Source organism: Schistocerca serialis, chromosome 3, assembly GCF_023864345.2.
Source record: "Schistocerca serialis cubense isolate TAMUIC-IGC-003099 chromosome 3, iqSchSeri2.2, whole genome shotgun sequence".
Lineage (NCBI taxonomy): Eukaryota > Metazoa > Arthropoda > Insecta > Orthoptera > Acrididae > Schistocerca > Schistocerca serialis.
Genome location: NC_064640.1, coordinates 327,379,016 through 327,396,978, shown reverse-complemented (window position 1 = coordinate 327,396,978; position 17,963 = coordinate 327,379,016). Strand labels below are relative to the sequence as shown.

At 43.3% G+C, this 17,963-nt stretch overlaps 1 protein-coding gene and 1 pseudogene across 2 annotated transcripts in view; one reads left to right on the top strand and one right to left on the bottom strand.

Annotated features, from left to right (window-relative positions):
• LOC126471606 (protein Wnt-16-like) overlaps positions 1 to 17,963 on the bottom strand; it is an 803,254-nt gene that overhangs the window by 737,111 nt on the left and 48,180 nt on the right. The gene's annotated exons all lie outside the window — the stretch shown is intronic.
• On the top strand, positions 4,578 to 4,695 carry LOC126471676 (5S ribosomal RNA; annotated as a pseudogene).

The window sequence follows — 17,963 nt, the reverse complement described above, 5'->3', positions numbered from 1 at the left end:
GGTGGTTTCATCCACCTGTCGGAAAGGGTGTTCTGTCTCTGCGGACACTGGCCCGTCTTATGTCTGTTTGTAGAGTGTTGACGTGTGTAATGGATGAGTGGACAGTGTAGTCTTATATTTGCAATTTACGATGAATGAAGGGAGACGGTGAAACACAGTGCCGGCACATAGTCTGCTCCTCTCGAATAACATCAAGGTGACCGCCAAGCCTAACGTCCCTATTCAATTGACGGAACACCATAAACAGTGTCACTTGCCCTCACACCATGAGACACTGTGGAGAGGTTTGAAATTTACTCCAGGACGCTGAAGCGAAGACTGGTGATCAGGTACTTCACGCCAGCACCACTCGTAACATTCCCGGCCAAATAATATCATTTAAAATTTCATTCACCGCCAGGATTCGATCCAGAGTACCCCAAAGTCGAGCACCACCGGGGCTTGCGTCTCCAACCTGAGATACGGAGGCTAGTTATGCTCCTAAGATGAAGATGTAGAAATAAGATCAACGCTAAGTCACCAAGAATGTTGAAATAAATGTCTTAGTTCATACCCGCTGGAGCCATAATGAGCGGCCCCAAGTCACCGCACGGAAAACACCTCCAAAACATCACAGACCCATCTTGGGACTAAACCATGCCAGCTAGACATAGCGCGTTAAACGCCTCATTCGACCGTGACTTGCTTTATGCATTGGATCATTTAAAAAGAGACGACATCGCGACTCGTCTGACCACACTGCACACCTCCAGTCAACTGCTGTCCAGTTTCTGTGCAGTTTTGCCCACTGAAGACGCGCCACTAGGAGCAATGTCTTTAACGAGGTATCTGACTCAAAACGTCCATTGCATGCAATTCGCGTCGCAATGTTCGCTTGGAAACATTAAAATTGACCTACATTCGCTTACAGCAACAATTCCTATAGGGCTTGAAACTGACTGTCATTGACAAAGCGTGAACCTCGTCTTCGAATCCCATCGGTTTGGATTCTTTTGGTTATTAACACGGTTCTTACGCCGTGTTATACTTCTGCGAGTGGTACAACATACCTTTCAGACAAGTTGAACAGTCCGCGTTGGTACACTAACCGACCACTTCAATCACGGTGTGATCGTGTACATATCGAAACAAAATAATTAAAAAATGGCTCTGAGCACTATGGGACTTAACATCTGTGGTCATCAGTCCCCTAGAACTTAGAACTACTTAAACCTAACTAACCTAAGGACATTACACACATCCATGCCCGAGGCAGGATTCGAACCTGCGACCGTAGTAGTCGCGCGGTTCCGGACTGCGCGCCTAGAACCGCTAGACCACCGCGGCCGGCAACAAAATATTTCTTTTATCGCATTCTCTCACATGTCGATCTATCTTTACTGCACCGATTCTATACAACCGACAGGCACTGATATGAATTAGGTCAGCAGTCGAGGGTCACATGACTGCCTGGTAGCAATTTGACATCATCTGCACTTACAGAATTAGTGAAGTTCGGTGGCAGGAGGAACAAGACTTCTGGTCAGGTGACTACAGGGTTATAAACACAAACTCAAATAGGGGTAATGCAGGAGTAGGTTTAATAATGAATAGGAAAATAGGAATGCGGGTAAGCTACTACAAACAGCATAGTGAACGCATTATTGTGGCCAAGATAGATACGAAGCCCACACCTACTACAGTAGTACAAGTTTATATGCCAACTAGCTCTGCAGATGACGAAGAAATTGAAGAAATGTATGACGAAATAAAAGAAATTATTCAGATTGTGAAGGGAGACGAAAATTTAATAGTCATGGGTGACTGGAATTCGAGTGTAGGAAAAGGAAGAGAAGGAAACATAGTAGGTGAATATGGATTGGGGGACAGAAATGAAAGAGGAAGCCGCCTGGTAGAATTTTGCACAGAGCACAACATAATCATAACTAACACTTGGTTTAAGAATCATGAAAGAAGGTTGTATACATGGAAGAACCCTGGAGATACTAAAAGGTATCAGATAGATTATATAATGGTAAGACAGAGATTTAGGAACCAGGTTTTAAATTGTAAGACATTTCCAGGGGCAGATGTGGACTCTGACCACAATCTATTGGTTATGACCTGTAGATTAAAACTGAAGAAACTGCAAAAAGGTGGGAATATAAGGAGATGGGACCTGGATAAACTAAAAGAACCAGAGGTTGTACAGAGATTCAGGGAGAGCATAAGGGAGCAATTGACAGGAATGGGGGAAAGAAATACAGTAGAAGAAGAATGGGTAGCTTTGAGGGATGAAGTAGTGAAGGCAGCAGAGGATCAAGTAGGTAAAAAGACGAGGGCTAGTAGAAATCCTTGGGTAACAGAAGAAATATTGAATTTAATTGATGAAAGGAGAAAATATAAAAATGCAGTAAATGAAGCTGGCAAAAAGGAATACAAACGTCTCAAAAATGAGATCGACAGGAAGTGCAAAATGGCTAAGCAGGGATGGCTAGAGGACAAATGTAAGGATGTAGAGGCCTATCTCACTAGGGGTAAGATAGATACCGCCTACAGGAAAATTAAAGAGACCTTTGGAGATAAGAGAACGACTTGTATGAATATCAAGAGCTCAGATGGAAACCCAGTTCTAAACAAAGAAGGGAAAGCAGAAAGGTGGAAGGAGTATATAGAGGGTCTATACAAGGGCGATGTACTTGAGGACAATATTATGGAAATGGAAGAGGATGTAGATGAAGATGAAATGGGAGATATGATACTGCGTGAAGAGTTTGACAGAGCACTGAAAGACCTGAGTCGAAACAAAGCCCCCGGAGTAGACAATATTCCATTGGAACTACTGACGGCCGTGGGAGAGCCAGTCCTGACAAAACTCTACCATCTGGTGAGGAAGATGTATGAGACAGGCGAAATACCCTCAGACTTCAAGAAGAATATAATAATTCCAATCCCAAAGAAAGCAGGTGTTGACAGATGTGAAAATTACCGAACTATCAGCTTAATAAGTCACAGCTGCAAAATACTAACACGAATTCTTTACAGACGAATGGAAAAACTAGTAGAAGCCAACCTCGGGGAAGATCAGTTTGGATTCCGTAGAAACACTGGAACACGTGAGGCAATACTGACCTTACGACTTATCTAAGAAGAAAGATTAAGGAAAGGCAAACCTACGTTTCTAGCATTTGTAGACTTAGAGAAAGCTTTTGACAATGTTGACTGGAATACTCTCTTTCAAATTCTGAAGGTGGCAGGGGTAAAATACAGGGAGCGAAAGGCTATTTACAATTTGTACAGAAACCAGATGGCAGTTATAAGAGTCGAGGGACATGAAAGGGAAGCAGTGGTTGGGAAGGGAGTAAGACAGGGTTGTAGCCTCTCCCCGATGTTGTTCAATCTGTATATTGAGCAAGCAGTAAAGGAAACAAAAGAAAAATTCGGAGTAGGTATTAAAATTCATGGAGAAGAAATAAAAACTTTGAGGTTCGCCGATGACATTGTAATTCTGTCAGAGACAGCAAAGGACTTGGAAGAGCAGTTGAATGGAATGGACAGTGTCTTGAAAGGAGGATATAAGATGAACATCAACAAAAGCAAAACAAGGATAATGGAATGTAGTCTAATTAAGTCGGGTGATGCTGAGGGAATTAGATTAGGAAATGAGGCACTTAAAGTAGTAAAGGAGTTTTGCTATTTGGGGAGCAAAATAACTGATGATGGTCGAAGTAGAGAGGATATAAAATGTAGGCTGGCAATGGCAAGGAAAGCGTTTCTGAAGAAGAGAAATTTGTTAACATCCAGTATTGATTTAAGTGTCAGGAAGTCATTTCTGAAAGTGTTCGTATGGAGTGTAGCCATGTATGGAAGTGAAACATGGACGATAAATAGTTTGGACAAGAAGAGAATAGAAGCTTTCGAAATGTGGTGCTACAGAAGAATGCTGAGGATTAGATGGGTAGATCACATAACTAATGAGGAAGTATTGAATAGGATTGGGGAGAAGAGAAGTTTGTGGCACAACTTGACCAGAAGAAGGGATCGGTTGGTAGGACATGTTGTGAGGCATCAAGGGATCACCAAATTAGTATTGGAGGGCAGCGTGGAGGGTAAAAATCGTAGAGGGAGACCAAGAGATGAATACACTAAGCAGATTCAGAAGGATGTAGGTTGCAGTAGGTACTGGGAGATGAAAAAGCTTGCACAGGATAGAGTAGCATGGAGAGCTGCATCAAACCAGTCTCAGGACTGAAGACCACAACAACAACTGCACTTACAGCACTGTACAGTGTGCTCCTTTGAGTGAGTGAGAAACAGTTTGCCCGATGAGCTTACTCTATCCATATCACTCACTAACACACTGTAAAGCAAGCTCAACATTGAATAATTATCTGAAAAAAATTTTTTAGTAAAATACATTTTATATCGTACTAAGAAGTATAAAATAATTTATCCTAGCCCTATGCAGATAGGTAACCATATGCAGACAGTCTCAGAAATTTGTGCTTGTGAATTATAAGAGTTATAACAAAAAAAGTGGAGCACATACGATACATAAAAGATGAATGAATAGTTCACCCCCTAAGTATTATCTGTTGGGCAACGGCCTTGCCGTAGTGGATACACCGGTTCCCGTCAGATCACCGAAGTTAAGCGCTGTCGGGCGTGGCCGGCCCTTGGATGGGTGACCATCCGGGCCGTCATGCACTGTTGCCATTTTTCGGGGTGCACTCAGCCTCGTGATGCCAATTGAGGAGCTACTCGACTGAATAGTCTCGGCTATGGTCAAAGAAAACCATCGTAACGACTGGGAGAGTGGTGTGCTGCCCACACGCCCCTCCTATCCGCATCCTCAACTGAGGATGACACAGCAGTCGGATGGTCCCGATGGGCCACTTGTGGCCTGACGACGGAGTGCTTGTTGCTTTAAGTATTATCTGTTGCACTGTCGCCACGTTTTAGGTTACAAATCTTAAAAGTATCGTCATAGCTATTAAAAATTAACATACATAAATTATCAGGACTATCTGTATGAGGCTAGGAGAAATTATTTTAGACTTTTTAGTCTGACTAAAAAATGTTTTACATTTAAAATTTATATTTGTTTAAGTAATTATTTTATGGTTTTTAGTCTTGCACGTGTAAAATTTCTTAATGGTTTTTAAAAATTTTGATGGTCTTATATTTTAATTAAATAATTACTTGTATATAGACTAGCATTTCACAGACATTTTCACTTGTGTATACGAGGGTTGGAACTTAAGTAGTGGCAACTATTTATTCATAACTGATACAAAAAAGTTACATGTTTGCACCTGTTTCTGTCCTTCAAAGTAGTCACCAGCGTTGGGTAGAACTTGTTGCCAGAGATATGGAAGACGTAGTCTACCGTTAGCACAGCCTGTTCTGTTGATGGTGTGAATGATGCTATCTACTGCCTATCGAATCTTACGCCGTATCCTAACAATGGATGAGACATGGGCCACATCATACCAGCCAAAAGTGACACGCCAGTCCAAGGAATGGCGTCGTTATGGGTCGCCGCGAAACTCGAAAGTGTGTCAGAGCCCTAGTATGGCGAAAGTTATGGTGGTTCTCGTGTACGACTGTGATGGTGTTATCCTAACGAATTACGTACCTCCACGGCAGGCCTTCAATGCATAGTATTACTGTTCATTTTTGGAACATAACCTGCAATAAGCTTGCGAAAGAAGCGGTGACACTTTCTACGCAACCCACATCATTTTGCACGACAATGCGCGGGCGCATACAGCGCTAGCTGTGGCTGCTCTGTTCGGTCAATGGGACTGGGAAGTACTGTACTATCCACCATACTCGCCGGACTTAAGTCCTTGTGACTTTGATTTGATTCCGAAGATGAAGGAACCACTTCGTGGCATTCGCTTCAGAACTGTTCCAGAGATTCAACAGGCACTAGACCGCTCCATTCGCACCATCAACAGAACAGGCTCTGCTAACAGTATACTACGCCTTCCACATCGCTGGCAACGGGCTCTACACAACGTTGGTGACTACTTTGAAGGACAGTAACAGGTGCAAACATGTAACTCTTTTGTATTGGTTGTGAATAAATAGTTGATAGTTGCCACTATTTAAGTTCCAAGCCTCGTACATATGTTATACGTATTGCACACATCCCCCTGCTCCTGTTTCTGTTCATCTCCTCTTTCCTCCTCTGTCTGCACAGATGTGTCTATACACTTGCGTACCACATGGAAAACATTCCAATACTACCTGGACAACACACCGGTCGTGCAGGGCAGTCGAGAAATCAGGTGTTACCCAACCTTTTCACAACCAATCCCACCCACACTGAACGAACTGACAAGAAAGTGAGTTAATTATTCATTGTCATCCAGTTCTGAGGTACCTTTAGAATTTAAAGCCGCCACCTCACTGGGTAGTTCGTTTGAAATCAGATGCAAGATTTGTACCAAATGGAAAGATAGACAAGAAAGGGACCTAATAAAAAGTTGTTGGAAACACAATGTTGTGGACGCTTATGTAGCACAATCTACAGCAGTGTACTGTTTGGAGGGGGTGACTAATATTTTGTTTCTGGCGAGCTTAGTCTATAAAACTATTGTGTATAGTTTTCGTTGCACTCCATGTGCAATTTGAAATTGAGTCAGATTATGTATTTTCAAGTTTCAGTCTGTCTTGAGTGCGAATCAAATTCTGAAGCATAAAACAACACAGAGAGATCGGTGGAAGATTTACTGTGGCTTCCTGCTCTAGGCATACGTTTCTTAAACACTCGCTTTTTCTAAGACGCATCTCATTCGTGGAAAAACTGAATGCCTCATCGACTTAGAAAAAGTTTTTAAAAAATTGAATTGCCGACTTGATTGTACAATATGATTTTCAAGATCTTATGCGTGATTTAATGCTTGTCGCACACTGCTTAAATGTTGTAGAGAAAGATATGAGTGTTTGGCACTGGCTCAAGGTTTCTATGGGATCAGCCAGCCCTTATACAGGTTGGCCCAAAAGTCAGGATGCGCATATAACTGAGAATAATGTTTTCATTTATCATTAGTTATCACTGATATTTCGCAGACTTAAAGACGGAGCATGGTCAGTCTCCCTGCCTTCCTCTCTCAGGATTTGAAATAAACGGAAGGAGAGAAGAATAAATAAAAACTTACTTACAATTATAAACGCTGCGTAACTTTTGAGTCACTCTGCATATAGTTACATTTTCTTCTTCTTTCAGTTACATTTCATGTTTCGATTATTTTAAAGGGTGTTGAAAATGAGAGCAATCAAACACATTAGTGTCTCTCTCTCTCTCTCTCTCTCTGTGTGTGTGTGTGTGTGTGTGTGTGAGTGTATGTGTGTGTGTGTGTGTGTGTGTGTGTGTGTGTGTGTGTATGTGTGGGTGTGGGTGTGTGAGCGCTCTACAAAGTGTCATCAAACTCTGAAACAATAAAATTGTACAAGTCGACTTGTATTCAAAAGCTCATTTATGATACAGTGTAGGCAAACAGTGAATTAAGCACAGAGAGAGCGAATGTGTTACTTCTGCCGGTAACTTACCTGACGCACTTCCCTTAATATACTCTGGTATCACCGTCTCTTCACCATACTACACTGAGGTGACAAGTAATGGGGTAGAGATATGCACATATGCAGATGGCGGTAGTATCGCGCACAGAAGGTATAAAATAGCACTGCATTTGCGGGGCTGTCATTTGTGCTCAAATGATTCATGCGAAAATGTTTCCGACGTGATTATGGCCGCACAGTGGGAATTAACGTACTTTGAACGGGGAATGGTACTTGCAGCTTGATGACTGGGACATTAAATTTCGGGAATCGTTAGGGAATTCCATATACCGACATCCACGGTGCCAAGAGTATGCCGAGAATACCAAATTTCAAGCATTACCGCTCACCATGGACAGCACAGTGGCCGCCGGCCCTCACTTAACGACCGACGCTAGAGGCGTTTGTGCAGAGTTTTCAGTGCTAACAGACCAGAAACACTACGTGAAATAAACGCAGAAATCAATGTGGGACGTACGACGACGTATCCGTCAAGACAGTGCGGCGAAATCTGACGTTAATTGGCTATGCCAGCAGACGACCGGCGCGAGTACCTTTAATAACAGCAGGACATCGCCTGTAGCGCCTCTCCTCGGCTCATGACCATATCGGTTGGACAATAGACGACGGGGAAACCGTAGCCTGCTCAGATGAGTCCCGATAGGGTTCGAGCATACCCCACAAAGCCGCGGATCCAAGTTATCAAGAAGGCACTGTGAAGGTGATGGCGGCTGCATAATGGTGTGGGCTGTGTTTACATGGAATACGCTGGGTCTTCTAAATGTTCGATTAGTTGGAGACCATTCGCAGCCATTAATGTTCCCAAACAATGATAGAACTTTTATAGACGGCCATACGCCATGTCACTGGGCCACAGTCCGCCCCCGGTAGCTAAGTGGTCAGCGCGACATAATGTCAATCCTAAGGGCCCGGGTTCGATTCCCGGTTGGGTCGGAGATTTTCCCCGCTCAGGGACTGGGTGTTGTGTTGTCCCAATCATCATCATTTCATCCCCATAGACGCGCACGTCGCGGAAGTGGCGTCAGATCGAAAGACTTGCACCCGGCGAACGGTCTACCCGACGGGACGCCCTAGTCACACGACTGGGCCACAATTGTTTGCGATTGCTTTGAAGAACATTCTGGACGATTTGTGAGAATGGTTTGGCCATCAAGATCGCCCAGCATGAATCCCTTCGATTTGGATATAATCGAGAGGTTATTTCGTGCACAAAATCACGCACCAGCAACGCTTTCACAGTTAAGGACGTGTATAGAGGAATCATGGCTAAATATTTCTACAGGGGACTTCCATCGATTTGTTGAGTTCATTCTAAGCGAGATGCTGCAGCACACCGGGCAAAAGGACGTCTGACGTGATATTAGGAGGTACCCATCACTTCTGCCACCTCAGCGTAACAAGCAAATGACGAAACCATGGCAGTGATCAGATGCTTTTCAGGGTCGCCTTATTAAACTAACTCTGAGTGTCCTGACCCCTAGCATAAGATCCTTTGAACTCGCTACGGAAGTAGAAGGAAGCCCTTTAAATATAAGAGATCACTCTCCTCCCTCCACTCCCCCCCCCCCCCCCCACTCCCTCAGTCCCCACTGCTTTAAGGCATTCATATCGTGCAATTTGTAGTCTTCGCTTCCCAGTAACAATACTAACCCTACACACACACATACACACACATGAGCGCGCGCTGAGAGACCAGCGCAGCTCGATATAGCATTCGTTTCTCGCCAAAATGCGTTAAGGCGCAGCCGCGTAACAAAGAGATGCCAGAGGCCGTGCATCATTGAGGATATTTGCTGGGCGTGGGAATCGCGGCGGGGCCATTCATAGTGCGGCTGAGGACGGTCACGCTTGTTACTGCCACCGCCCGCTGTCAGCTGCTGCGCCGCCGCAGCCGCGCACAACCGGTTCGGAAGGACGCACCGCACCACGCCGTGCCGGGCCACGCCGCGCCGAAACTCAAACACGCATAGAAGCCAAACGCTGTCTGTCGGTACATAAGGCCATCACAAACTTGGACTTCTGTTCTGCCTCATCGGGTGCTGATATTCCCGAAAGCGTCAAACAAGAACTGTATCGGCTATCTACGTGCAATGTTTCTTTCGGACTGTGTCCGGCTCACCTTACATTAGTCCTAAGAATAGGACAGAAAATCCATAGAATGTTCAGAATCGTATGAATTAGCAAATTTACTTAATACCACAAACCACAGTTAATAATAAAAGTATGGTCATATGCGATATCAAGGTATTTGTGACTGGATTGGGGATTTTTTTGGTAGGGAGAAGGCAGCCAGTTATATGGATAGAAAGACATCAACAGACGCACACCAGGCTCAAACTCTTACAGGAATCGACGAAATGCAGCGAGTAATGGTGATAACGGGCAAGGGCACTACATTAGTAGTGTTTGGATAAGTTAAGAATTTGGGTGTGATGGGAGGCGTGCTAAGGCAGTCACTGGAGTTGAGATGACCTGTGTCCAGATGACTCGGTGGGCAGGACATCTGCGTAGTAAGAAGGAGACACGGGTTCGAATCCCAGTCCGACTCAAATTTTCAACTTTCAACATTGATTTCAATCAATGCCCGCTCACAAACAATGTCTGTAATTCCTTTGTGGCTTAACTCCGGATCTGACCCATGGAAGGGTATTGGAATCCTTGGTGTTCATGTTGTATATTAATGGCCTTACGTACAGTAACGCATTTCGCAGAAGATGGAGTTACCTATAATGAAATATTGCCTGAAAAATGCTGCACAAGTATTCAGTTAGATCTATATAAGATTTCAGAGTGATACAAAGGCTAGCAACATACTTCAAATGTGCAGAAATGTGAAACTGGGCACTTCACAAAACAAAAAGAGGAGTGTTATATTATCCTATTGCTATGTTATCAATGAGTCACAGTTGGAATCGGTCAACTGATACAAATGCCTGCGTGAAACAATTTCTAGGGATATAAAATGGAAAGATCACATAGGCTAAGCCGTAGGTAAAGCAGGTGGTTCATTCGTGGAATACTCTCTCTACAGTCAGTCTACAAATGAGGCTACGTACAAAACACTCGTGCACCCGTCCTAGGATACTGTTCAAGTGTGTGGACCCATACCAAATAGGACGGGGCAGCACGAATGGTCACAGGATCGGTTGACTGATGGGAGAGCGTCACGAACATGCTGAAGTAACTCAACGGCAGAGAGCTGAAGACAGACGCACACTATCCCGTGAAAAACTACTTAGAAAGTTTATACAACAAAATTAAAAATGATTAACCTCGGAAAATATTAGTCCCCTACGTATCGGTCCCATAAGGATCGCGAAGACAAGATTAGACTAATTATAGGGCGCAAAAAAGCATTTAAACAATCATTCTTCGCGGGCTGCATAAGTGAATGGAACGGTAAAAATCTCTAATAACTATTGCGATAGACGTACCCTCTGAATCTCACAGTGGTTTGAAGAGTATAGATACAGATGTAGATGGAAAGTAATGCGTACACCTTCGTAGCTCTCAACGAATGACAGGAATGGTTTATGGCAGCTAATGAACTGTTGAATAGACGCTCCTCTACAGCTACAGTCAGCAGGAAGCCTTAACAGTAAACAGTTGTTTTGTTACAATGTAAGGCATAGAACACTGCGCACCAACGTGATGACACTGAATTCTTGATAGCATAAGATGACACACCAAAGTATTTAATCGGAGAATATAAACTGTTTATGGTAACTGTGTTGATGCGAGCACAGTTCGTCGCTGGTCGTTTAAAGATGTTGAGGAGGGAATGTCTGACTTTCAGGACAGAAAATTGCTCGTCGTTTAACAGAAACAACTGAGTTGAACACATAAAACGTCGACAGACTGATTCTTTGTGATCATGACATCACTCCAAGAGAAATTGCTGGCATTTGCGATAAGACGACAAATTAGGACCGGAAAGGAAAAGGGAAATGTTTCCCTGCAGCATGACAGTTCCAGAACACGCAATTGACATGCTACCACAACAGAACTTCAGATACGGAACCCCCCCCCCCCTCCCCTAGTACAGTATCCTCTATACACTGCAGATCTGGCACCGTCTGACTTCCCCTCTATACACTGCAGATCTGGCACCGTCTGACTTCCATATGTCCACGCTAAAGAAAGAAAATCTGGTGGGGCATCACTATACATCTGATGAAGAAACTGAGAGAACTATCAGAGACTTGATGAGCGTCCACATCTTTTTAAACCAATTCAGAACACTTGTTCATCATTGTCGGAAGCGCACCTAGTTGTTTGGTGATTGTACAGAAACGAAAAAGGAAGTGAAGTCGTGTGGCATTGTTGGGTGGTTCGCCCCGAAGGGCAGGTTCAGCCGCCTAATTGGAAAGGTTTTCTGTCCTTCCCGACGTGTGAGAGTTGTGTGTTCGAGTGTATCTGGTAAGTGTAGGTGACTGTAAAGAGTGCGTGCAGTGCGGTGCCTTGGATGATGATGAGAGAAGAGAGAGGTAGAAGCCTGGTACTGCCACATATCTTACTTCTCTGGAATAGCATCAAAAGAGCCGGAGTGCTTAATGTCCCCATCCGACAGACGGATCAACCTCAATAGTGTCACACGCTCTCACTTCATGAGACACTTCGGAGAGGTCTGGAATTTAATCCATGTCATTGGTTCAAAGTCTGGTGATCCTCCCCTTCGCCATAAAGGCAAAGGAAAAGCAGCCAACAGTACGTGGCGTATCCATGTGGTTACCTATCCAAGTGCTGGCGTGCTCGACGTCACTTAACTTCGGTGCTCTGACGAGAACTGGTGTATTCAGCGCGGCAAGGCCCTTGGCTCTTATGGAAAACTAGATATCGGTAATTAAACACGATATTGTAAGGATTAAATCTGCGTTTGATTTACGAAAATATTACCAGAGATACTGAATTTACTAAACAGGAGGAATTGCTATTCATTGAGTTCTTGTCTATACTCCGCAAGCCACAGTAGAGAACATGGCAAAGGATACTTCGTACCAATATTATCGATTTACAATCCTGTTCCATTCACATAACAAGAGCGGGAAAAAGACTTTCTGCATGAATGCGCATGTACCACGACCGCAAATTTTAAAGAGTGAGTGGAACTTTGGTTCCATTAAAATGGGAAAGTTTTCCGTAACATTAGAACTCCGGAAAAGAATAGAAAACAAATAGAGCAGCCGGAAGAAGAAGATGGAAGCCTTTTAGAAGCCACGGGAACTCAGCACATCATGATGTTAATGCATTTCCGAAGAAGACGGATGGTGCCATCATACTTGCCAACGACGAAAAAGTTTCTATTATGCTCGATATTACTGAACCTCTATTGCACATAAATGATGAATGAAAGCCTTTTATATTACTCCATATCTTCTGCTTCATGGCATAAACTGACGTCCAAGTATCCGGTGAGAAATGTCAAAGCACGAACAATCTGCAGCTATGATGGTGGAACAGAAATAGGTGAAGAGCGAGAGTTTTGGTGTGAGGAATGTTCTCCAGTCATTCCATTCCATCGTGAACGTAAGTCGCAGGCGCCGCTGCCCGATTTGTTTACGAATTCATCCTCCCAGATCAAATAAAATAAATTGTCATAATATGTAAGGCTCTCAGCTCATATTCTGGTTTAAATACCCACCTCATAATTGTAATCTGGCCCGTCTCCGTAGCCCCAAGGTCGGTAACGCAATCCTGTGCGTTGTTGCTCTACTCGGACGTAAGCCGGTTCGAATCCTGTTGACAGATGAAACTTTCACTGCCAGAATTTGGCCAGAAAAGGGGGAGATGTCGTGGTGTAAGGTTTATGATCACCAGTCTTCGTGCCAATGACCTGGATTAAATTCCAAGCCTCTCCATAGCGTTTAAGGAAATGAGTGCATATGACACTGTAGACTCTGCTCCGTTTGTCGGATGGGGACATTAAGCTCCACGACTCCCTTGCTGCTTTTCGAGAGGAGTAGGTTATATGCCTACATCGGGTTTAACCCTCCCCCTCCCCTTCATCCATAACACAAACCCAACACCACATTGTAGAAACCCTCATCACAGTCACCTGCACGACATAGATACACAATTGACACTTCGTAACAGGTCGGAGGAGGACAGTGGCAAACGACTTCCCATAGTCCTATGCCATCTGTGGCAGTGCGGGATTCCTTCATCTGCTCCCCCTACGCCTATTCCCTAAGTATGACACTATTTGTTAAACGAGATTTATGTTTTCAACTGCTTTCATTATTTGAATCAAATGCCAGGATGATTTCGTCCCCGTTGTTGGTCTGTCTGCGTTTGTTCTACGTCTCCAGTTACAGTTATGTAGGCAAGAGCAATAGTTCAGCCTGCTTTTCTTTCAGGAAAAGCTTTCCTGTTCGGACCGACCGACTAGCAGTGAACTTAATTTTACGCCTACATGCTATGAGAGACTACGCTGAAGTTTGCAGGTGAATTCAGGACACGAGTGCACAACCAGCTGTGCGGATTTGATGTTTTTGTTAAACATCGTAACCTCATAACAACGCCTGCTAGGTGGTCGGTTTACAACTTCATTTCTTCTTCAGCCACTGTACAGGTTAACTGAATCCTTGTCTCAGACAATCGATAGTACGGGTTAATCTCACTAATCGCCAACCTGAAATTCGTGTTCCATAGAAGTTATCACTAAATCATATAATTAAGTCAACAAGTAATTCACCACCTGCACCGCTCCTTTTTATACACTTCCAATATTCTCAAGTAATGTAGTCTGACATTGAAGCAAACTACTTGGGTTATAAACAAGAAAAGAGTTCTGCAAGCGATCTATTTCATTATGTGTTGTAGTATGAAGAGAAAACTTGATTCTCTACTAAAAATGCATTGGTTGGTAAAGAAGATTCTCAAGAGTAATACACATGCGAAAAGAAGTGAGTACATATCGTGACAGGATACAACTCTATGATTTATTAACATAGTGATGCTGAAAAACAGAATGTAACACCTCAAATGGGATGCGTGCACTGTGATCGGGTAACGCTGCAGACAGCCAAACGAAAAAAAAGGAAGATTACATTTGAACAATCCCTCTGCTTCAAAATAAGGAAGTTTGGACTGGATACCGACGAGAGGGAAACCGATATCGGCATTATTTAGTATAGTATTCCAGCATTTGTCTCGAGTGATGTCGGGAAATTGCAAAAATCTTTAATGAGGTTGGTCTTTCGCGAATTTGAACCTAGCTCCTTCGGAACAGTAGTCGATTTTCGTACGACATTGTGTCGGGCCCCTTTGTTGACTACCCAGCGTACCATACTGCAGCAGTTTAACAGTTAAATTCTGTGTTAACTCCTACCACTCGCTTCACTTTTCGTCCAAAATGAGTTACGGGTCTATCAGTCTAACTTAAGATTCTCTATGAACTTCATGCCACGAGTAAAACAAACAACTGAAATACAAGTACCAAGGAGAAATTGAAGACTTGAAAATTAAGTTGCTAAAGTCAGTTAATTTATTCTGATAAGGAAGGAGAATTTCAGTCAGGCTCAACGTTCTTGTATTTCATAATAAATGAGGGGGAGAACTTTTCCTGGTGGTTCTCAGGTTGCCTTCTGTTATACAGAAAAAATGCCGCTGCATGAATCTTATAAGAATTCTCCGGAGTCATACAGAGCCGAAAAGTTAAAAAAAAAAGTCGTCTTTTCAGCTAGCACCATGCCTGTGCTCTGGAAATTGGATCGCCCTCGAAGTAAGTAGCCTTTTGCAGGTATCGTCAGTAGAATAAAACTCTTTAGGTTACCGTAACGCACCTTTTTAATAGTAATTGAAGATTATTGAAGAGTTCTAAACAATTTCCGTTTCCATGAAGGGGCATCACCATGTATTACGACGTTGGTCGAGATAGAAATTCTTCTCTGCAGGATTCAACATGAATTAGGGAGAAATTCTCTGTTCCTACACGAGATCCAGACGTCAGTAGATCTCGGTTGCCAAGCTGATATCGAGTTCGCTGAATTCTGGGAGGCGTTGGATACGTTTCAGTAATGTCACCTAATAGTCCGCTCCGATAGCGGAGTGGTCAGCGCGACGGATACTATGCCATGGGAACGGGTTCGATTCCCGGCTGCGTCGGAGGTTTTCTCCACTGAGGGCCTGGGTGTTGTGTGGTCCTCACCATCATCATCTCAGCCCCATCGACAGGCAAGTTGCCGAAGTGGCGTCAACTAAAAAGACTTGCACCAGGCGATCGGTCTACCCGACGAGAGGCCTTATCCACATTTCATTTCATGCCGCCTAATAATCAGAATTTGAGCTTACGGAATAACTGATCCACTTTGTGGTTGGTTTGAAGGATTCCTAGCAAACAGACCTATGCCAATCGTTTTTAAAGGGGAGAAATGGTCAAATATATTAGTAGCTTCGGCCGTACTCCTGGACTTATAGGACAGTTAGTGTTCGCCGATTACTAACCGATTCAGGATCTGTACCTGACGTTTTCGGCAAATGGTAATACGTAGAGGCGTGCTGGCAGAGTGCTGTGAGTAAGTTAGGTTAATTTAACTTTGTGGCCGGAGGCCATTCCTGAGGCCACAGTCTTCAATGTAATCTAAGTGACGGAAGTTGCGTGCACCACCTGCCTGTGATTCGTGTAAGCTTTGTTCTATGTGTTATCGTATTTTAAATGTTTCTGTATCGTATACTATGAAGCGGAATTTGGAGTTTAGCCTACCCCTTGCCTAAATGTGCGTAGGTAACCGCCTAAGCTCCATACTCAGGTTGACTGGCCATGGTCGAGATAATCGACTGCGTAGATTCGATCTCGGTGTGTCTCACCTCTCAGTCCCGTTAGCTACCGTGCTGCGAGTTACGCTATACGTCCAGGTCATCTCATCTTCGTCAGATTAAAGGAACGTATAAGCTCCAGTACGATTATATTAGGACATGACCAGTGATGTTTTTAATTGTGTTAGTAAGTGTACTGAAAGCGATTTCTGCTACGCTTCATTTACCTGGGATCACTATTCCCTTTTTAGTGTCCTAGACTTGGTCCAAAATGTGAACCGATATTGCATCGAAGATTTAACCGAAGTGATAAGTTAAATTTCATGTTTTTCAACTGCTTCTGTTATTACATTACAGTTTGCGAAGTGTAATTTAATTTCAAAGTGACTTAATAACTTATTTAATGTCATGTTGTTGAATATTTGCTGTTCATCTAACCTGTGCAAAAGTTTTTGTTCTTTCTTTTCATTAAAGATGCCATATTGCATTATTGGCGTGGAACACCCCGCGGTGGGTTCAGCCACCTAGTCAGAAAGAGCCTTCTTTCTGCGTGCAGAGTGGCCCATTCCTTGCGGATATGTATGTTGTGTCGTATGTGCGCTTGTGTAGTACAATGCATAAGTGTATAGTGTAGCGTTATGAGTGTTTTTTACGATGATGAGAGAAGGGAGAGGGTGACACATGGTGCCAGTACATTGCCTACTCCACTCGAATAGCACGAAGACAGCCGCGGAGGCTAACGTCTCCATCCGACGGACGGATCACCATCGAAAATGTCATAGCACCTAAATTCGTGAGACACTGTGGAGACATTGACCAAAATCTGGTGATCAAGAACTTTAAGTCACCATCTTTCCTCCCCGTGCTAGCCAAATATAGGCAGTGAAAATTTCATCCACCACCAGGATTCGAACCAGCCGACTTCCACATCGAGCGCTACCGCGACGGCGTGCGTTAGTGACTTCGGCTAAGAACGCAGATTTTCCTTAATTATTCGTTGTCACGGGGTAACTGTGTTTGTTATTATGTGAAATACATCAGTACTGAAATTTTGGTAGTTGAAGACTTGCAGAGTACTGAATAATCGTGAAGTGTGCTATGAGATATACTTTCTTATGTGATAAGATAATCCAAGCCATCCTATTTAAATCTTCCAATGATTAATTTCTGTTCACTAACTACCAAAATTTTCCGTAAAAGCCAAAACTAATTCGCCCCTTCAGTGCTTCCAAAGCATATTACTAAAACGAACCAATACTAAGTTTTCAAAGCAGTTTGATCATTAATTACGTATTTCACGCTACTATCTTTCTTTATAACTGAGTAGAATTTAAACCAATAACTGATTAGTTCAAATAGGCGTGGTGTCCTTACATACAGGCAAACGTTTTTGTTCCATGTAGTTTAAAATCAGTCAGAGTAAGAGTTGTACGGATATTCTATTTTAATGCACTACTCTTTTGTTTCTGAAAGCCTTGTCCGTTTTATAAGGGAAAACACGATCATGGTCAGCTCCAATTAAAATAGAAACGTTTCACAACGCGTAGCAGGACCAGGTACTGCGTGTCAAAAGTAGGTAGGGATATTACATGTTGTAACTGAAGCTTTCAGCAAAAGTATTTGAGAAATGTGGTACA